General features: G+C 48.1%; 1 protein-coding gene and 1 long non-coding RNA gene across 2 annotated transcripts in view; one reads left to right on the forward strand and one right to left on the reverse strand.

The window, feature by feature from the left end:
• The window catches only part of LOC115314621 (indolethylamine N-methyltransferase), a 230,465-nt gene that overhangs the window by 107,388 nt on the left and 100,121 nt on the right, over positions 1-22,956 (forward strand). The gene's annotated exons all lie outside the window — the stretch shown is intronic.
• Positions 9,647-11,870, reverse strand: LOC115308858. The gene is made up of 3 exons (XR_005715820.1): positions 11,781-11,870; positions 10,781-10,915; positions 9,647-9,694 (listed from the first exon to the last, which is right to left on the reverse strand). It is a non-coding gene; the product is annotated as an uncharacterized LOC115308858 (long non-coding RNA).

Below are 22,956 nucleotides of genomic sequence, written 5' to 3' on the forward strand. Positions count from 1 at the left end.
CTGTCTTTTGAAGACATTAGAAAGAATGATCAACAGAAGGCTGATGTTTTATTTGGAGAGTAATAATCTTCTTGACAGGTACCAATGTGGCTTTCGTTCAGGATGATCCACGGTCGACCACCTAGTTCGTTTTGAGACTGTTGTGCGAGAGGCATTTGTAAATAAGCAGCATTGTGTCTCTGTCTTTTTTGACCTGGAAAAGGCATTTGATACAACCTGGCGCCATGGCATACTGCAGGATCTGTTCAGCTTAGGTGTACAGGGCCGAATGTTAAGTGGCATTCAGAGTTATCTTCAAAACCGGACTTTTCGCGTGAAGCTTGGGACAACTTTTTCTAGAGAATTTTCGCAGCAAAATGGAGTACCTCAAGGTGGTGTACTTAGCGTCACTCTTTTTATTGTGAAGATGAACTCGATTGTCCGCGCAATAGCTCCATCTGTTCATTACTCACTGTACGTCGATGATCTGCAGATTTCTGTATCGTCTTGTAATCCATCCATATGTGAACGTCGGCTCCAGCTCACAATCAACAACTTGGTCAAATGGGCTGATGTCAACGGTTTTAAATTTTCTCCTGAGAAGACCGTCTGTGTGAGTTTCTCACGTCGCCGCGGAGTTTTGCACGAACCTTCTTTGACTATGTATGATGTTCCTATCCCGGTGAAAACTGAACACAAGTTTTTAGGTCTTATATTTGATTCCAAATTGACTTTTGTTCCGCATGTCAAGAGCCTGAAGATGAAATGTTTTAAATTGCTTAATATACTTAAGGTCCTGTCGCATGTGTCCTGGGGTGCTGACCGTCTTTGTCTCTTGCGTATCTATCGGTCGGTCGTTCGATCCCGTCTTGATTACGGTTGTATTGTGTATGGTTCTGCCCGGACATCGGTTCTCAAAATGCTGGACCCTGTTCATCATCAGGGGTTGCGGCTTGCTACCGGTGCTTTTCGCACATCTCCTGTTCTTAGTCTATACGCAGAAGCAAACGAGCTCTCTCTAGAGAAAAGAAGATCTGAACTGGGCTTCACATATTTTATGCGAATTAGATCGGTTCCTAACCATCCAACCTTACACTGTATGGAACGAATACGCTACGAGCGAACCTTCAGTAACAAGCCTTCAGTTGTTCCACCTCTTGCTATGAGGGTTCGCAATTCTGCGGAGTCTGTAGGACTGGACGTGTTGCCTCCAGTTGTACAGTGTTTGAGTTCGGCAGCCCCTTGGGACCTAGTTCCCATTCAGTGCGAACTGGAGCTAACGAAATTCAACAAAAAAGACACTCCTCGCGAAGTCCTGAGACAAGAATTCCTTGAGCTCCAAGTACAGTATCACGACTTTATAAGCTTTTACACTGATGGTAGTAAAACTGATTCCTCTGTGGGTTGCGCAGTGATCGGGCCTGGGATGCAGCTTGTCCGGAGAATAAATGACAGTGCCTGTAGTTTTACGGCAGAGCTCTATGGCTTACTCCTCGCCACAGATAAGATCCTTAAACAAAAGCTTCACAAGTCAATTGTTTACACCGATTCACTTAGTGCTTTACGAGCTCTTGCCAGAGTGGGAAATGATCGCAATCCACTCGTAATAGAAATAAGGAACAGGCTAATTTCAGCCGCAAAACGGAAAAAGAAAATAATACTATGCTGGGTTCCTTCACATGTCGGAATTGCCGGAAATGAGGATGCTGACAGAGCAGCAAGTACTGCTAAGGATCGAGAAGTCGACCTGTGGAAAATACCTTACAGAGACTATAGGCATGTTCTGAAATTTTCCATAAGACGCAAGTGGCAAGAGGAATGGGACCGAGAAATAAACAATAAGTTGCGCGCAGTAAAACCACTACTTCAGGAATGGGAGAGTGCACGTCACCGCGAGCGTTTTTATGAGGTGGTTTTGTGCCGACTGCGAATTGGTCATACCCGTCTAACCCATGGGCATCTTTTGCGTGGGGAGGATGCTCTGGAGTGTGAACACTGCTACATTCCGTTAAGCATCCTACATATCTTACTTGTATGCCCTTTGTATGACCAAGAACGCCACAGACACTTTGCTAAGGTTTATCAAGAGCATACACCATTACATCTCGCCCTTTTACTCAGTGATGAGCCGTTGATTCCACACAAGTGTGTTTTCAACTTTCTTAAGGATATAAGACTCCTGGACCAGCTATAATTTTAATAGTTCATCGTATTCATTGCCACTTCTTATGCGCTTGTACTTTCATGATCATTGTTTTATTAAATTACAAGCTACTATAGCTCTTCCTTCTCTTCAACCTTGATTCAGCAATAGTCCTAGTTGTTGGCGCATTATAGCCTTGGTCGCTGCTGCGCCATTAAACCCCAATCAATCAATCAATCAATACAAAGAATCTGTAGAAGAGTGGCATGGGGAATGGAATATTATTCCATTCCCCATGCCACTCTTCTCAAAATTGGAGGTATATTTTTTTTCGGGGTTTACTTTTTTCCTACAGATTCGTTTTTTTTTTTTTTGTGTGTAAATTGGTTATGACTTAACCAATTTACACAAAAAATACCGAATCTGTGGGAGAAAATTACCCCCCCCCCCCCCACACCCCCAAAAAAAAACATTTCGAGAAAAAATAAACAAACTCCGAAAACACAGAACCTTATGATACATGCTTTCATCCTACTTCAGCCTCCTTTCTTTCGGTAGCTTCATACGCTCCTGATTCGCCATCCTGTCATTGTTGAGCGCCTTCGTGCAAAATCGAAAACGCAGAAGTATACAATACTTTATTACACCTGTTGTTATGATGTGTGCATGAGTTTGACAACCTAATGTGGGAAACTCTACTTTCACCAAGAAGGACAAGTCTTTAATGCTCCTGGAGTGGAGCCTGTGTAAGCTGAAATAAGTTGTGAAACTAGCTTCAAAGAGAGTGATTAGGTTCCTCAGAGGGCCAGATGGGTACATCAAACCTCCATTGTCAAAGTGGGCTGTAAATGACGAAGCGTGATCCTGTTCCATGGCGGTGTACTGGTCAGCTGAAAGGATACACAAACCTCACATGAAGTCTTTTTCACTGTCTTCCTGACTACATATCCAGCATTGTAGTAAATAAGCAAGTTTCTGTTACGTAAGTACTGTAATCTGACGGTCTGCAAAAGCTGAGTTCTTCTGCGTCATTAAGCTTTTCTTTGTCGATCAGCCCGTCCAAAATGTCCATCGCCCGCTCCTGGTGCAGCTCTGATCCAACGTTTGACATGAGAGAGCTGATCAGTTCTGGAGAGCAGTTGCCTGACTTGGGTGGCCTGGCTAGGTTGTAAAATGCGAGTGCATTGACTGTGATTAAAACTGGGCAGCAGTAGAATGATCGTTTGCACCAGATGACTGTCGAATGACGCTAAACAGGTTCTCAGGCCTGTCCTGGCTCAAATTTGCAGTCATTATATATTTAAACCCGATTGCGTTGATGTAGTCAAGCAGTTGTAGCGTGCTTTCAATTGTCCTATGTAGCCCTTCTGCTGTGCTAGAACTCAGAAAGCCACCCACAGTAGCTTTCGCGTGGTTTTCCCACTTTCTCAGGTACTCCAGGAATTTTTTTTTAAAAAACTGGTAGTCTGGATAGCTAACGTACAAAGCTGCCTTTGGGAATCGCGAGGACATTATTCTAATAACTTTGTTTATCCTCTTGACGAAACTTTCTTAGTTCTATTGAGCCACATGCTTCGCGCGTTAAAGAAAAAATCCTTAGACGCCTTCGTCACCAAATAACTGAAAAGCTGGCGCAACCCTAATTTTTTTCGAAAGAGTTGGGGCTCACATGAACACGAGTAGTGGAAGGCATTACTTTCAAAGAAACAGTCTTACTGTCAATTTTCCAACCTTCTTAAATAGGGCGAATATGTGCACCACCCTCTGGAGTGTTGAAGCCCTTTGCTATGAAGGCGTTCCTCACATTCTTTAGTAAGTGGGGAAAATCGGACAGGAAGTGCAGATGGTGCGCTTGTCTCAAAGGCTGGGGGGTCTTGCACCTTGTTCCTTTCGCTGTACCTACAAAAATAGAAACCGACTTTTGCTACACTGTACTGACTGGTCAAGCAGAAAATAGTGCATCTGATCCCTAGAATTACCTTGTACGTCAAAGATTCTCCACATGGACCTCTTCCAGCTCGCTCCATCGCAGGTGACGAAGTCTACAAAAAGACCAGCTTTTTCACATAGGATTGTTGCTTCGACAATGATCTTGGCCAAGGTGTCAGCTTTAACATTTCCACGTGAAGAAAGCACACCAAGGACCTCAGTCCACTGACCTAAGGAAAGAAGCCAAAAGACAATAAATAAAAGTTTTGTTTCCTGCCTGCAACAGCACAATAAATGCTATAGCAAAATTGAATCGCTTACCTTGAAAAGGTTGGAAGAGAACAACCATCCCATGATCACAAACTTGCCCCTTCTGTGATTCTGGAGTAGACTGTGCGAGGTCAACGAATCCCTCTAAGTCACCTAAAAATAGAGAACAAATGTGCATATAAAGCACACAGCACAGAAAAACACTATACCGGTGAAGAGCCACAACTTAAGAACAGGTTCTCACCAGTTGACTTGACATCTAAGTGCTCTTAAATCTTCATCTCATCAAACACATTGCCTCTATGGCATGTGAACTCGTCCATACATTTCGTATTCTCAGGAAGGGCATCAAATATTTTTTGGTTAAAACCGAAGCCGCCTTTGAAACCGCGAATCCGCTGTTGCAGGCACGTCCGTCAAGGCAGGGCAAATATTTTGTGTCGTCTAATGTGTTCATAGAGTCTCAGACTCTTCATGCGCATTAATATGCATTCAAGAAGCCACTCGTTCGTGTACTGCATGCCCTTTGCCTATTTACATATGGCAGCTTCAAAGCAAGCTGTAACAGCACGCTACTGTTTCGAAGGCAGAGCACTCATTCTTTGTTGAAAGTCTGTTTTCGACAGCTGCTCGTTCTCGTTTTTCACGCTCTCAACAACACACTGTTCTTTTGCCAATTTCCTCTTCATTAAGCGTAAGCCACGGCTCTTCGAAGTTGTGTTGCGGAGTTGCCACTCCGAAATTAACATAATTCCGGAATCATTCCGGATTTTCGCGACCCCGGAATGGAATGGGAATGGAATGGCGGCAACGTTGAGAGGCAAGGAATGGGAATGGAATTAGATGAATTTTGCCTGGACTGGAACGGGAATGGAATGGACCCATTTTTTATTTGTTTATATGTTTTTTTTTTTTTTTTGGGGGGGGGGGGGGGGGGGTACGTTAAGCTAAACCGAGCCAGTCAGCGAGCCAGCAGCGAGCCAGCGAGCCAGTTGCTCAGAAATAAAATGAGCGGGAAACTGCTGGCCCTCGTGGAGCCCCAACGAACTTATACGCAAATAAAATGCGATACAAAATACAAGCGTCAAAGCAAAGAGCAATGGGGGGGGGGGGGGGGGGGTTGGAGGGGCGATGGCGCACAGCGAAACAAGAAACCAAACACAAAGCAAAAGAAACGAAGGGATCGGCAAAGAGAGAAACCGCCATGCACGGCTCCTCGTCGTCCTTCTTGTCTTTTTTTTTTTTTTTTGCGACGGCATATAGAATGCACGTGCGCGCACAGACATTGATCTGGGAGCGGGGGCGACTCATAACTCGCAGAGCTCCCATAACTCGCTGATTCGCGCGCCGCCGAAAGATGATCATTTATTGTTTTCTTATAGTTCGAGGAGCGTTGTTTAACAAATGGCCAACCCTGCTGCCTTCCACATTCATTCACGCGCACTCCTTGGAAGTGCGAAATGTGGGTTTGCTTCGGCATTAAAACAAAGCAAAATTCACTTCACTCTTCTCCTCTTGCGCTATGCTCTGATGCTTGTTTATTTATACTACATTTTTACGTGTAAGTCCGCCTTTTACTTGGGCCTTGTTCCGATGGTTCTTTTCTGTGTTATATGTTTTACATTCAAGTTGGTTAGGGTTACAAGAAGCTAGCGGATTCCCGCTCATTTCCTTTGACTTTAGTCTCTGCACACTTTGTTTCACCTTGCGATGGACCACTGCGGACGCTACGAGTCATTCCAGGCAATCCAGCACCATGAGCTTAATAAAATTAGTGATTTTTCAGGCATTTAGCTTTTTTTGCAATTGTCTATGCGTTTGATAATGCTAGCTTTATGCTGCTTCTGCCGGCAACACAACAAGGTTGGGCAGTATCGTGATACATTCGTATTGCGATAGTATTTTAGCAATACATTTCGTATCTGTATTTTTGTATCGCAATACATTGTTTTTCACCAGTATCTGTATTCCTGTATCGAAATACATTTTGAATGTTCCTTTTTATCGCGATACAATCAGGATGAAATGTATTTCGTTACATTTATTGAGAAATACCCCCCCTCCCCCAAATAACAAAATACAAGTCCGAACGCCTTTTTTTTTAACTTCTGAGTGCACTAGGGCCAAGGAGATGCTTATGCACTGTTACTATGCTGACCAAGGTTTTTTCCGATTGTCCGAATTATTTTTCTCTCCTGAGAAATGTTGAGTCGGGACTCGAAACAGGTAGCGTGCTTGGAGTTGAGTCGGGGCATCTTCTACCGCAGGTCGCTAGGTAGGGATTTCATGAGTAATTGTTTAATGGCATCCAATGCCCGCTGCTGGTTAGTCAGAGCCTTGAGAAACAGGAAATCCAAGGAAGTGTTGCTTGGCCTGTAACCGAGTAGCTGAGTCACGGTACTTTGCCACACGAGTCCGGCGGTGGTTGACTTGAAATAGTTGGATGACTGACGCAGTGAAGTTCAATACATATCCGAATCCGTCTGCGCCCGCAATGTTGCACGGCTCAAGCGTACGTCATCAGTCGACGTGAACTTTACCCGCTGCTCTAATGATCCGATAACCAGGAAGGAGGCCAGATTTGGCCTCGCTGTGCCGACCCAGACTTTGTACACCTGCGACTCGTCTTGAGCGCGCTGTTTCTCGGAGAGCTCGCACCTGTGCCGGCCATCTCAGGTCGCAATCCACGAAGTCTCTGTTTGGATGATGCTAGGTGAAACTTGGGGACTGCCATTCATGCGTTGGAGGCGGAGGGTCGGCAGGAAGGACCGTCACAACAGGGATGCCACCGTATCGATTTTTCAACCTTAAAAGAAGATAAGACATGTGCTCCAGGTTGTTTCAGGTGGCCCACTATTCTCGAAAATTCCAAATGCAACAAGTGCCTGCACAATCTTCAACGAGGTGACCTACAACGAAAGTACACCAGCCGGCAATATGAAGGTGAACAACTTACCTGGTTTATTTCCTGTTTTACGGCTCCTTAGAGCTATATTATCTCTCAACGTCTCAAATGGTACGTGGCTTGGGGGTCTAAACTTTGCGTTCTAGCCCTCTTCTGGAACAGAGCTTGTTCCGAAACTTGCAGGAGCGTCAAAAACCAGAAGAGGGCTGTTCACCTTCATATCGCTCACGGGTGTATGTATTGTCCTTTTATACAGCAGTGTGGGTAAAGTTTTATGTTCAAGGCAACATTTATACAGATACAAGAATACTAGTTTATTCCACCGTGACGTTATGTGATCAATGTTGACAGGGGCGTATTATTGGACAGGGGAGTGGTGATGTTTTGATTGAATTGGAGGGTGACATAGAATTTATTTAGAGGTCGAAGTCTTTTTGCGTAACTCGTCAGGCAGACAGGATGTCAGGGAAGGGACCGCAATCAATCCTTGATGGAACGTTTTTTGAGCCCATTGAAGATTCCTGTTCTTCCGGAACCACTACCTTCAAGGCCTGCGGGAAAGTAATTTCGGGATAAAAAAACTTCCACTTCAAAGTTCAAGCCTCATCTCACTACCACTAGAGTACACCTGTGGTGAAAATTTTGAGCTAGTTATACACAGAAGCCAATTTTTCCGGTGCAATTGACAGTCTACCACTCTATTTATGCCACCTGCTACGTAGCAAGCGCACATACGGTGCGTGGACGACTGACGAGACCAGCGCTGGGGGACTGTAAAAGAACGTTTATTCGTCCGTCAACAGAGTATTTAACGCAAGCAAGAGAGAGGGAGTTGGGAAGGAAGAAAGGGCGAGGAAAGACATAACGCTGCTGTTGTTGATACGTCACACGCCTGGCTCAGGCGGCGGGAGGTAGCATATCAAGATGATTTACAACATTTCTCCTCCCTTAGTATTAAAGACGCTGTACAGGCTTCCTTTCCCGAGTAGATCGTCGCAAAGCTTGAGGGGGTTCCTGCGCCTTCTGGATAGGCGGCGACGCTTGTGCCGGCGCCACCTGGTCTGTAGGCTGCTCGTTCAAATCGCCTTCGTTGTCGGTCGGTGCGGGCGCAGCTGCAGCCGAAGGGCTCCCCTCGTCTTGGTCTCGAACGCCGCTCCGAGCGGATGCCGGGCTCGGCCTGGAACGCACTTGGTCTGTGTGACGTCGAACCACCCCAGTAGGCGTTTGTATGGTGACCATGCGTGACCCTGTAGTGGACTGCACTTTCCCTGGTGTCCATTTCTCCCCCTGGCCGTAGTTACGGGCGTACACGGCTGTGTCGGGCGGCAGTGTCCACTCTTCCGTCTCCTGGGTTGACCCTGGGAAAGGCGGGAAACACGAGTCCAAGCGCGAGCGGATCAAGTAGCCGAATAGAAGTTCGGAAGGGGATTTTCCCTCGTGGCACGGCGTTCTCCTGTAGTTGAAAAGAACTTTGACTAGCTTCTCTTCAAGTGTGCCTTCGCTCATCTTCTTTAGCGCTTCCTTAATCGTACGAACAGCTCGTTCAGCAAGTCCGTTAGACTGTGGGTGATACACAGCCGTACGTAGGTGTGCGATGTTATTGTTCTTAGCAAAGATGGCGAATTCTTCGCTAGTGAACTGCGTGCCGTTGTCCGTAACTATTGTGCGTGGAACACCGAATCTGGCAAAAATGCTGCGCAAGCTGGCAATCGTAGATGACGTGCTTGCCTGCCTCGTGGGCACGGCTTCAATCCACTTAGTGGCAGCATCCACGACTACCAGTATCATGCTGCCTGCGACCGGCCCGGCGAAATCGGCGTGGAGCCTCGACCATTTTTCCTTAACGGCTGGCCAACTGATGGGTTGAGCAGAGGCCGGCATAGGCAGGTTTTGAACGCAATTGTGGCACGACGCTGAGAGGTGTTCTATCTCTCGGTCTAGTCCCGGCCACCAGAATGCTGATCTGGCAACCGCCTTCATGGCCGAGGACCCTTGATGCGTTTCATGCAACATGTGTAGTACCCGTTCTCGTGCTTGTGTGGGAACAACAACTCGATGACCCCAGTATACCAACCCGTGAGCCACAGATAGTTCCAACCGGCGTTCCGAGAATGGCGCCAATCCCGCGTCCTTTACATGTGTAGGCCAGCCGTGCTTCGTATACTCCACAACCTTCGTTAGTAACACGTCCTGCGCAGTTAGCTGTTTGAGTTCCTCGACAGACACAGTGCCATCATCGAAACTTGCCAGCGCGTGAACATACTCGGGGGGTTCGCTCCTTGCTGGTGGTTCTGGAGTGTGCAGCGGTAGCCGGCTGAGTGGGTCGGCGTTTAGTAGCAGCTTACCGGGCGAATACTGAAGTTTGTAGCGAAATCCACCGAGGTAGAGAGCCCAGCGCTGTATTCGGGCTGCGGCCAACACCGGCGTAGGCTTGTCCGCTTTCAGCAGGCCCAGGAGCGGCTGATGATCTGTGACCAAGGTGAAATCTCTGTTTCAGAGATAGTCGCGAAATTTCGACACCCCAAAAACCAGAGCCAAGGCCTCACGTTCTAGCTGAGAGTAATTCCGCTCGGCACTGGTCAGCGTTCGCGACCGGAAGCCAATGGGCCGGTTTACTTTTCCGACCGTATGAAACAGCACAGCACCGAAGCCATGCGGAGAAGCATCACACTCCAGTTTCAATGGTTTCGCGGGGTCGTAGTGAACGAGTACCCCTGCCGCAAGTAAGCACTGCTTTGCGTTGGCAAAGGCGGCCTGCTGAGCTTCTCTCCAGACCCAACGCGCATTTTTCCCCAGCAACTGGTACAAGGGTGCAAGCACGGATGACATATTCGGCAGGAACTTGGAGTAATACGACAGCATGCCCAAAAACGAGCGAAGTTCCTGCACATTTGTCGGGTTAGGAGCCTGGGCGATTGCTTCCACATGTTTCTCAGTGGGATGTAGGCCGTCTTTGTCGATTTGGTGCCCTAAATACGTGACTGAAGGCTGACTAAATTTGCATTTGTCTCGCCGGAGTTTTACACCGTGCTCGCGGAAACGCTGCAGTACCGCTCGCAGAGTATCGTTACTTCCTTGTCGCTCCGCAACCAGCACATCATCGAGGTAAGCTTGCACGCCTGGTAGTCCCTGCAGGACTGTTTCGATTTTGCGTTGAAAGATGGCTGGGGCAGACGCTATGCCAAAAGGCAGCCTCTTGAAGCAAAATAGCCCTCGATGCGTGTTGATTACGCATAGCTTCTGTGATTCTTCGTCAAGCGGTACTTGGTTATACGCGTCACGAAGATCGAGAGTACTGAAGTACTCTCCCCCGTTTAGGCACGCAAACATGTCGTCAATCACCGGCAATGGGTACTGCTCCAGTTCGCATACAGGATTTAACGTGATCTTGAAATCGACGCAAATCCGAACTGTTCCATCTTTCTTTAAGACAGGCACAATGGGTGTAGCCCACTCCGCATGCGCAACCGGTGATAACACGCCAATTGCTACCAGTCTGTCTAGTTCTTGAGAAGCCTTATCACGGAGAGCAAAAGGGATGGATCGTGCCTTACAGAACTTTGGTGTAGCTCCCTCCTTGAGTTGAAGGTGTACAGGGGGACCGCTGATGCAGCCGAGTTCCGCACTGAAGACGTCTTGAAACTCGTTGGCGATGTCGTCCGCGGCCGGGAGACTCGTTGGCGATCCGGCTTCCGCAGTCATGTGAAGAATAGGTGACCCTGCGTTGCTCAGCTGAAACAGTAGATCCCGCCCGCATAGACTAGGACCGGGGCAATTCAATACAATTAGGGGGCACTCTACTACGGCACCCTTGTAGGCTACCTTCATGTCCAATTGTCCTAGGACGGGGAGCTTGCCAAGATAACAGGACAGCTTGACACCTGAAGGTTGCAATGGCGGCCATCTCTCCCAGTTCTTTTCATAAATTTCGCGGGGCACAACACAGACGGGCGACCCCGTGTCTATCAGCATTGGCATGTCGACACCGCACCACGTGATGTCCTCTGAATTGGGGGCTCTAATTGCCACTTTCGAGAAGAAGTCAAAGTCCAGAGGTGCATCGCTTCGTCTACGTTCCCCTCCGCACAGTCTTCCGCCATCGCCAGTGCTCGTCCCCGCATGCCTTGTGTCGACGCCGTTTCGCGTTTCCTCGGAGCGTCGCTCGAGCACATTTTCGCAAGATGACCCGGCCTACCACAGTGATAGCACCTGCTCTTGGCCCAGCGGCATGCGTGGCTGTTGTGCTTCTTATTCCGCAACGCCCGCATTTTAGAGTCGGCTCGTTCGTCAACACGCTCTGCGCGTCAACCTTCAGTACGGTGGTTGTATCGCCCGATATCTTATTTGCGTCGTCATCTGCCGTTTCGGCTGATAGTGCTATCGCTTCGGCCTCTTCCAAAGTCAAGTTTGCTTTTGCCAAAAGCTGTTTTTGCAAGGCCTTTGATCTGACGCCACAGACTATACGGTCGCGGAGCATTCGTTCCAGCATGCTGCCGAAATTGCAGTTGTCTGCAATGCGTCAAATGTCGACAAGGAAATGTTGTAAAGGCTCACCTTCGTGCTGACATCGATTGAAGAACCGGAAGCTTTCGGTGATCTCGTGGCGCTTTGGGTCGAAATATTCATTCAGTGTTGCAACTACTTCTTCGTAGGTGAGACTGTTGGGTTTCTTCGGAGCGACTCGTCCCGCTAGGATCTGCACAGTCTTTGTGTTTAACGCTGCTACGAGCAACGCCCTTTTTCTCGCTGTGTCGGTAACTCCCGTTGCCTCGAAATAAGCTTCTGCCTTGATGACGTACGCTCTCCAGTTGTCCCTTTCGCCGTCATACTCGGGAAGATGGTGGTGAGCCAAGGCTGGCGTTGTCATTGCTGCAGGTTCTTGAAAGGCCGTACCGTGGCTTTGCTCGCCGTGATCTTCTTTTAGTGCATGGGTTCCTGTCTTGCTCGTCGCCACTGCTACGTAGCAAGCGCACATACGGTGCGTGGACGACTGACGAGACCAGCGCTGGGGGACTGGAAAAGAACGTTTATTCGTCCGTGAACAGAGTATTTAACGCAAGCGAGAGAGAGGGAGTTGGGAAGGAAGAAAGGGCGAGGAAAGACATAACGCTGCTGTTGTTGATACGTCACACGCCTGGCTCAGGCGGCGGGAGATAGCATATCAAGATGATTTACAACACCACCCTATATACCATTAAACACATTTGATTTCTTCTCTTTGCCTTGCTTGGGCTTAAAGATGACATTTCCGGAACATACCTTTTTACTTAAACCAGGAGGGTTTTAGGAATGTTTACGCTTGAAGGGCATACTCCTCTATGGATACCATCAGCTTGGCAACTGCGGGTGACACGCAGTGTTGCTTCTTCTTCCTTTTTAGCAATTTTGGTGCCCCCCCGGTGGGTGGATGCTTGCGATACCACTGAAATCAAACAAATATATATTTTTATTATAGCATTCTTTCCAATGGAACCTATATTAATTAAATGTACAGGGAGGTTATGGAATGCAGGCTAAAACTTTCCTACAAAAACTATGCGTCGCATAGAAAAAATATGGATGCGATGTTGGTGAGTGCCAACGACCAATTCGGCAGATACCCATCATATGTACAATCAAGTGCCTAATAGACACATTTCAAATAAGGACGCCAAAGTGTTGTGAACCAGAAATCTGGGTTGCCGCCATGTTATTAAGGCACCTCTTCACAGCCTCATTCTTCAGTTGACTGTAGGCTTACCTGTACAGTTGCACTCCAACCTTTTTCATGTTAGCATCAAAGATTTTGCTCATGTTGAATCCGAGCAGTTGCTCTGCATGACTGGGATGATGGTGCTCCTCAAACAGAAATGGCCAGTCCTCTTTCACCTTGCCTATCTCCTTGCGGTTGCGTCTCTCCAATGAGTTTTTTCACTAGTCTTTCATCCCGAGATACTCTGCGATATTTCGTTACCAGACATTCTCTCTTTTCATCTTGAATGTAAGTTGTCTCTCCTGGAGGCAGCTCAGGCTTCCAGGCCGCGCATCCGTAGGAGTCCCGACGTGTTGTTTTTGTGGGGTGATGAAACGCGTCATGGTCGGATGTGCCGTCTTCTCGAAGAGGTTGCGCTAGGGGCCTCTTGTTATTTACACAATTCTCTAGTTTCCAAAGCAAAGTTTCAACGCCTTGTCCAATAACGGTGCCCAGCAGCATGTCTGGAAATAACAAGAGATACTTAGCTGTAATTTTTGAAGCAATTACCCTCAGGTGGCGCCTACCTGGCGAGATGCTCTTTTGGAGAATTTGTTAGTCAATCGCCTCACCATTTGGTTCAGGTCAGGCCTTGTTGGCCTCGCATTCTTGTGGCATGCTTCCAGAAACTTCTGGGGAAACAAATGCCACGAAATGGAGAAGTCTTCATTATAATTCTCGAAACGTTAGGTGCTTGGAAAAGGAACACTCGCTGTAGGTTGTGCAGCAGGTATGGGTGCCTTGGTTGGCACACTGACTTCACAAAACTTCCCAGAAGGCTCCTCCTATTCACTGAGTTAGGAGGTCCCGGTCGCTCTCCTCAATGTACTTCAGATGTTCCATGGCTTTCACACCACACTCCTCTAGCTTGGAAACAATAGTTTCCACATCGTTTAATGTGAGGCTTGGCAGCCAGCTGGCAATAGGCAATGAAAGCTCCATCTAAGAGAAACAATGAAAAGAAATAATTAAATCAAATCCAAAACTGCATGCTTCAGCACAACAATGGGGCGTTGTGCTTGGCCCAGTCGGCATGTTTTAAGAGGAACATAGCCAATTATACTGCTTGAAGCAACACATTTCAAACTGCCAGATTCAGTATCATGGAGGTTGTACAACTGCATTGAAGGTTCTAAGGACGACCGAGGGACTCGTAAAAGGAAGCACATTGCAGTGCCTGTTGTCAGAATTAGAATTTTTTGACCAAACACCAGCTGATCGTCTTCTCGTGATAAGACCAGAATCATGTTTCTCCTGTGCGCAAATCTTCGGTACTCGGCATTATAGGCGCAGTAGATATCATCAGATTCAAAGGAATCATTTATGACCTTTTGATTGTCATTACTGTACAAGCCCAGGTGAAGTCTTGTCAAGTCAAACCTCTTCAGAAGGCCTCTACAGTTTACACACAGGCATTCTCTGTTCCCTTGCGATATGTGGCATCAAAGCTGAGCAACTTCCTTTTTACAGCAGCTCATCGAAGAGCAGACGTTGCACCACCGGACGTTCACAGCCGCTGTCCACGACCATGACACACCACTTCTGTCCAATGATGGCTAGCTGGCCTTGGATCTGCAGGTGGTTATGCTTGATCTTCAGCACGTCGTCTTTAATATATGGAATCATGTCCCTAGAGATATCTTCTTTCACCGTAAGACCTTCTGCCATTTCCTTACCAAGTGTTTTAACTTCGACCAGCCTCATCCGCACAACATCTGGGTCCCGCACAGGACCATCTGGTGATGCGCCGAGCACAGAAATGCCGGGATTGACACATAAACCCACTGGGTAGATGGTCACCCCCTGGCTTGCTTGTATCTTGCAAGGGCGTGGAGCTCATTGTCTTTGCCCATCTTCATATATTTGCTTGACGCTGTCTGCCCCGGTCAAAAGATAGAGTTTGTGAGATATGCCAGCTAAACGAAAAAAGAAATATACAAGACAGAGAGAGACGCACAAGGAACATACACGCCGGCATATCTCACAAGCACGAATAACCAGCCTGCTCAGCTTCAGGCAATCATAACGAAAAGATAGAGGCGCAAAATTTTTCTGTGGTCGGTGCCTGCCTCTTCACAACATCTCCAAATCTTAAAGCTGTTACGTGCTTTGCTCTTCCTCGTACCACAGGACCTTGTATGCCTGGCAATGTGTCTTTTGCTGAAGCTCGTGGGCTTCGTCTGGTGTCAGGTTGCAGTCGTCGGTTATCTTTTAAGGGCCTCCCAAAGAGCTGAGAGGAGTAGCCTGACATGCCCAGCAAGTGGCACTCCCTCATTGTTGCCGAGCTGTGGCACGTCAATGATGCACGGCAGTGACCTCCTGGGTCCAACTTCATAACCGTTCGTGTGTCCATAGGCAAGGATATCGTCACTGGTGTTGAGGGTTCCAGGTATGTCCGCGATGACATTTGAGATGGCACGTTGGGACACCTCGGGAGCTGAGCAGATCCCAAAGAACAGCCGTTTGTACCTGAAGAGACCAGATGGCGTTGCGAAAGTGGTGATCGCTCGAGATTCTTGATCCAGTTCTAGCTGGTGGTATCCGTGACGTAAGTCAATCTTGGAGAACACTCTTGCATGCTTAAGCTCTCAGCCATGTCTCTGATGGTTGGTGTCGGGTGTCGTTCTCTCTGGATTGCTACGTTGGCTCTTCACATGTCGACACTGAGTCGTACCTTGGATGGGTTGGCAGACTTGGGCACTACTACCATCGGTAAAACGAATGGAGTTGGTTCCTCCACTGGCTCAATGATGTCCGCAGCCAGTAAGGCTTGAAGTTCATCTTCCACTTTCTTTCTTAGGTGGACGGAAACACGTCGTGGTTTCTGAGCTACTGGTGCAATGGACGGGTCAACATGGAGGTGCACTTGTGTACCCTTTAGCTCTTCGATGCCGTTGGTTACTTCAGGGTATGCAGCCAAGGGATTTTCTGACTGAACCTTGTTGGTGATCTGCAACACACCCAGTGCTGCTGCAGATGTTCTGCTGAGCAGAGTAGGAACTGGTCCTTGACCCTCAGTGATGACAAGGACAGTTGTATCGCACATTCCTGCCCTGTGTTGTAGCTTCACACGGAACTTGCCAACCAAATGTAATGGTTGTTTTAAGCCATACGCAAAGATGTGGCATTCGGATGGGCTCAAGGTTGGCAGCGGGGATAACTAAACAAATGTTGACTGTCCCATGGTGTCCATCGAAGAGCCAGAGTCGATGATGGCTGGTACAGTCCCATGACAACAGTACGTAACCTTGGTCTGAGTGAGTTGCTGGGCGGTGTGGTTGACTTGGAAGATAGATTCTTCCAATGAAGCTGTTTTAAGGTTGTGGATTTTTTGCTGGTGGGGCTCTTCTCTGGGTGTTCCACGTCGAGGTTGTTGCGAAGACCGACATACCTTTGCATAGTGGTTCAGCTTTTCACATGCGTTGCAGGTGGCTCCTCTAGCTGTGCAGCGTTGGGTGGTCGGGTGTGGGTAAGGTCCACCACAGTGGCCACAAACATCGTTCGTGTTGAATGACTTCTGCTTGTGCGACTTTGTACGTGGTGCTGTGTCTTTGGCGTACAGTGCAGCTGACGAGGTCTTTTTCGATGCCTTTGGCGTGAAGGTCTGCCAGTTCACTTGAATGGGCGTAATCCAGCAGCTGCATGTGAGGGTCATGGTCGGTTTCGACAACGCTTTCCGGCGTTGTCGATTTGTGACTAATCTCACCGTCGATGTCAGGGAATCCGCATCGACGAGAAATATCGCGTAGTCGCGTGTGGTGGCTGTACACCACTAGAGTGCACGACATAAGATTGCCGACGTCAACGCGCGCGACACTAGAGCGCCGCGACGTTAGAGCGTGCGACACGAGGGAGTTTTAGCAGACCGTGTTCCCCGCTCCGCTCGCCCTCCGCTACGAAGAAACCTCCACTGCGCCTGCGCGCCGACGGCCTTGGCTGTAAAGGTCCGGGTAGCAGAGGGGTTTAGCGGAGCGGGAAACACGGTCTACTAAAACTCGCTATTAGAAGGTCGCGACGTTAGAGCGCGCGACTCGAGAGCTCGGCGACGTTAGCGCGCGCGACTCAAGAGCGCTGCGACGTAGACCGTGTTTCCCCCTCGGCTAAGCCCCTCCGCTATCCGGAACTCTACAGCCAAGGCCATCGGCGCGCAGGCGCAGTGGCGGTTACTTCGTAGCGGAGGGCTAGCGGAGGATGAAACACGGTCTACTAAAACTCCCCATTAGCTCGCGTGTCCTTAGAGCGTCCGTCACGAGAACGCACAACCAGTCCAGCGCGAGTGGTCCGACCGGACCGACCACTTGTTCATGCATCGCATGTTTCATGCAAAACTGGCAGGGATTTATGCCGCGAAATTCAGCAATGACATTGTGAAATGAGTCGACCATATATGTTTGCGTGTGACAAACCAAGAAGTGTTACAAAAAACTGGCAGCAAAAAAAAGGGAAAAATGGATATTTGTAGCATGCATTTTTGCAGAAAAAAACATTGCATCTGACCTAGCTTCATTACTTCTTTATTTTGTAGATCACAGATTTGCAGGGGAGGTTTTCCTGTATCCGTCAAAAGACTGGAATGATGTGCATCTGATGAAATTGCGCCGAGCTTTTCTTCGAAGAGTTTTTTACTGATACTGTTTTAGCAGTGAGCTTTCTTCATTACGGACATGGACGTCAGAATACCATTTAAACTTATGCGAGGGACGTCTAAATAGCCAGCAAATAGATCGGAACCCTAATGCCTGTCAAGAATAGACGAAACATACCAAAAAGTAAACTATTGATAGCATATCCGAGAGGATCACCGCAGCACTGTGAAGAAATCTTAGGTGGCGGCTCCACTTAACTGCAAACTTTCCCGGTATACCTATATGCCCCAGCCCACTCCGCTGCCCCCTTTTCTGTCCGATGTCACTAAACCATTCGTTTACTGACATCGGATAGAGGAAACAAGAATGGGCGGATAGGCGGGAAGCTGCAAAACCAAGAAATATTACTCATGCGGCGATATATCTAACAGATCGCCGTATTTTTTCGGAAAGAAACACGGAACCCTACACTCTCAACAAAAGGGTTGTCGTAGGGTACTACACTTGGGGTAGTCAGAAGCCGTCACAGATATCGCTACCCCCCCCCCCCTTCGTTATACTAACAACACCATGGGCAGTCAAACGGCACGCAATCAGCAGGTAATCATAGTGAGCACCCCCAAAAGCAACATGGCGGCTGGCAAGCGACAGTGGAGCAGTACGAGTAAGGCCTAGCGAGCTGGACTGCTTTTTGCTAAAATGCGATTCTCAGGTGCGCATGCCCGTTCGCTGCCTTCCGTGCGCACTAAAACACTCCAAAACGCGCCTCGAAGCACCGGCACCGCACCTATTACGAGGAGGGGCGGCGATGTGAGGGGGGGGGGGGGGGGGGGGCATTCGAGGGGGTTTGTCCGCGACTGCTTTCGCGCGGCCGGCTGCATTTACTTCGCGGCCAGGAACACATTCAAAGAAGGAATCGTATAGCGACAAATGAAATGATGTCTTTATTGAACAGAGAATCTGCTTGCTGTGCTTGCCGCAAGTGATCCGGCGTTTTCGGTTGACAGCGGCGAGGCGAGGCATCACCGATTCAAGCGGCGTCGGTTTCGATCGTTCAACGCTCCTGCTCACCTTTTAGCATTCGTTATCCACTTTCAAGTCCCTGGTAATCCCCACCGCTTCTGTGCACGCACTATTCACCGCACGGAACACCCATTCAACTGGCTATGGGACTGATCCACTGATCCCACTGGGACGAGAGGCCGAGAACCGAACCCTTTGTGGCTGCTCCGTAGAGCTATGGAGCGCCTCTATGCTTTTCACTAAAATACGTAGACACATAAACGCGCGACTCCATGAATTGGGCGGCGACACGCGCCACCTAACGGACAGCGCTCAAACTAAGAAAAAAAAACCAACAGTCTTTGCTCTTAGCGCTTCGCCTGACACGCACATACTACATATTCCACACCACACTTCACACATACGCGACATGCAGACACCATACAATATTATACATGAACGTGGTCACAAACAGCACAAGCTACAACATGAGATATTAACACTCTACATTCCTATGTACACGACTAGTCGACACCACCAGCTTATATACTGCTGTATTTTCTGTGACCGATTAGGATGGTGACCACTGTCATATTTTGCATAAATACGTAAAGACTGTGCAAGATTTATCCATATATATATTATTTTCCTCTACTTCCCTTTGGAAAGTGCTCGTATCTCTTATGTAATCCATTGAAAAAGTGAACTGCAGCTTATAAATTAAATTGAATAGTCGCTACACGCCACGTTTTGATCGGTTTCGTTTTCTCGCTTGCCTACACTTCAAGTATACAGAAGCCTGTTTAATTAATTGTATTAATTATCGAAACCAATTTCAGCTATCATAACTTTCTGAATACGCTGATGCATTTTCTTTTCTCTTTTTACATATCCGAATGACTTCAGCGGTGGTTGAGTAAATGTTAAGTACACTGAGCGCGCGCAGGTGATTCTAGCGAAGCCCGTCCGCCGGTCCTCCCCGTAGCGCTGTTTGTTTTCTTCTTTTCGCTACAATTGTTTCTGTTCAAGCGCGTGTCTTTCAAATATGCGTTCTATGCGCTCGCGCCAAAAGGACAGTGCAGAATTGCCGTTTTCGGGCCCGTGCCTTCACCTACAGCGAACGCGAAATACGTATGCTAAATTATCTGAAGCCTGGTTCAGACAGTTGCATTTGACTGCGTTGCGGCAGCGAGAAACCAGGACATCGCTGCTGCTTATATCGCGTGCCAAGACGATTCCTTGAATTGGATTCCACGCTTTATACGAAGCACAGATGTGCCAGTGAGTCGCTTTCGGTTCTCGACGCAACGCTGTCAAACGCATTCAAACTCAAGTGTCTGAACCGGCCTCAAGCATCAAAGAACGCCGAGAATATAGTTCACTGCGCTGCACCTACTGGCTTCTCCAGCAGTACTTTTTCTAAAAAAAAAAAAAAAAATTTAAACCGAATAGCACGTGTATGTTTGCCAACGCCTTATTTTTTTAAAATTTACTTGGAATTCTTTATATAGGTAAAAGGAACGCGTGGCGAAAGGCCTGAAATCCTAGTCCCCTTCAAAGTACTCCACCTTGGATGACACACGCTTGTTTGAAGCATTTTTTATCGAGTATGCTCGATGAAATGTGCCAAATGAGCCAGTGAAGGCTAATCATATATCCCAAGACAGAGAAATACTCAAATACACAGGCATGATCCCAGATGTCTGTGTACGTTCGTCCTGTCCGGCCTCAGTCGTGGTGTTCAATGCTTAATACTTCACTGCACTTGAAACCAAAAAGAATGGGTATGACAGGCGTGCGAGTTCGGCGGAACCGAGGAGGCCATTTGCAACTGATCTGCACGCAGAACTGACCGATCACACCTTTAATGAGATCACGCTCTTTGCTGAACCGCACAATAAAAGATGACAAGAGTATCTCGTCCGGCGAACATTCCAGTCAAGTGAGGCCTGTGCGTAGCTTCCTGTGCTTTTCTAGAGATTTGGTTAAATTCCTCGAGCACGACGCCAGCTGCCAACTGTTTACTAGCAGCACATGGTAAAACCGGCGACGGAACCAAAACGGACAACCGCGATACTTTTTATCTGCCTCGGGTTTTAGTACGTGCCCACCAAGGTTGCCTGTACTCTTTGGCATGTTTGTTTTCTGCCAGTTTAGGCGAACTGAGCCACACGCCTGTTTCGACCGGTTCAAATTTGAATAAATGGTAACCAACGCACAAAGAAAACAAGTTTCAAGTACTTTTTGAGATTTTTGAAGTGACTTTTACTATTGAACAACTGCATGTACTTGAATGTTCAATTCAAGAGTTTATAAGACGTGACTACAACCATGCTTGTCACTTGCCAACAGGGTGGTAACGCTCAATGGCTCGAGCCCAGTGGGTAGTTAAGTAAGCCTGTGGGGTAGTTACAACCGTCAAAACGCACGATTACTAGGGGGGGTGCTCACTTTTTCTTAGAGTGTGGTCGTGCGCCCTCGTGTCGCGCGCTCTAACGTCAGCGCTCTGGTGTCGCGCGCTCTAAAGGCGCTCTGCCGCGTGGGCTAGGTGGCGACGCTCTCGTTCTAAAGCTGCCTCTCTTGGCGAGAAAGGAATCGCTCGTGTTCGACGTTGCACCGGGATTGAAAGTGGAGTGTCAATGCCTCGATGGCCCTCTCGAATTCGTTGGCAGCCGCGGCGGGGGTGCTTGCCGTTGTGGATGGTGAGCTCGACGTCAACGGAGCGGCAGCGACGGTGGTGTCACACAACGATTCGTAGATGTCGTTTACGTCCTCACCAGCGTAATGGAGCAGCATGGCCTTGCTTCTGCCAGGCTCCGTGATGTTGCAGGCAACGAGAAAGTTTCGGAATCGTGTCACTCATTTTGTCCAACGTGTTCCGACGGTCGATCGGTCGGCGTGGACGATGAAGGCGGGAAACGGGGGTAATAGGCTCATCCTCGTCGCCAATGTATACTGGGTTTGATTATTACTACGAGCCTTGTTTAAGTAACACGATTGCATTGGATAGTGTGGGTGATACAAAGCTATGGTGTACCAGAAGGGGAGGTGTGCCATGCGCCGCTCGGTTCCGGGGGCCTCCGCGGGTCGCTATCGCTTCGTGGCGCTGCTAGGGAAAGCGTGGTAGATAGAATACAGCACGCCGCTTCGAACGTATGCAATGGAGCCGTGCGGTTATGTTAAAAAATGTTTTTGCGTTCGTCGCGTTGCTTGTTTGAAGCATGAATAATTTTGACAGACACCCTGCTCTATTTTCTTGCCTCTGTAACATAATAGGGTAGTGTTTTCTGGTTTTATGGGCCGGCAGCGCTAATCCCGTTCCTCAGCGCGCGAGTGGGGGCATACTCGATTGCTCGCTTCCTGGTATTTCTGCACTGGCATTTGGGGTTTTTCTCAAACATGTAACATATAAAACTTGACCAGTACATAACTAAAACCAAATAAATCCCTAGTATTATTTTTTTCTGTCTAATAACCGCAATATCCGGACCCCTCCCAACAGAACATAAATAAAGTAAAGCAGGTTCGGTTCAGTTTAGAGGAAACTTTATTAATGCTAGGATCCTAAGACTAATCTTTAAGAAAAAAAATTAAAAAAAAATTAATGCTCATTTTCTTTTATGGTAGATATGTGGGTGTCCAACTACACTTAGCCTGTAGGTGTCCAACTACACTTTCTTCTTTTCCACTTTCTCTTTCGATTTAGTATTTTCAGTCCTATTTTTGCCTTTCAAGAAGAAATGCATCCGTGTGATGCAGTAGAACTTCACCACTGATCGGGTGAGGCAGTCGCAGTGGTCAATGCAGCCAACTTTTGGGAGCCCTTTCAGCGAGCCACCGATCTCGTACATTATGCTGGCGTGAAGCTTGGACGTGCTGAACGCCTTTGTCAGATGGTTTTCCAGTGTCAGCACCAGGTGGTACAGCTTCTCGGAGGGGTACAGCAGACCAGGGCCGTAACCAGGGGGGGGGGGGGGGGTTAGGGGGTTCTGACCCCCCCCCCCCCCCCTCGAAATTTTTTTCTGGGTACGGCCCTGGTCAGGAGCCACCGGTAGGCAGGGGTCCGGATCTCGTAAGGGATGTACCGAACCCCGCAAAGCACTCAAGATATGCGCAGATTTCGTGTTTGTGCCCTCAACCTAAGTACGAATAGAATGGATACGAATTGCAACTGGGGTTTAAAACTTCACGAGAGCGATTGCTCTGAACGTGAAAAATTATTTCGCTGGCAGTCGGTGGTGGGTCGGAGCTCCTCTAGGCACGGTGGTAGCGGCATGGCGAAGGCAACTAGCGACTTCTCATGAAACGCAGGGTCGTCCAGGTGAATCGGCAAAAGTTATACACCAACTTTTATTCCTTTCCATTACCAGGAATTAAATTCCTGACAGTTTTTTTTCTTTAGGTTACAAGC

Source organism: Ixodes scapularis, unplaced genomic scaffold (genome assembly GCF_016920785.2).
Source record: "Ixodes scapularis isolate PalLabHiFi unplaced genomic scaffold, ASM1692078v2 PGA_scaffold28__5_contigs__length_5199819, whole genome shotgun sequence".
Lineage (NCBI taxonomy): Eukaryota > Metazoa > Arthropoda > Arachnida > Ixodida > Ixodidae > Ixodes > Ixodes scapularis.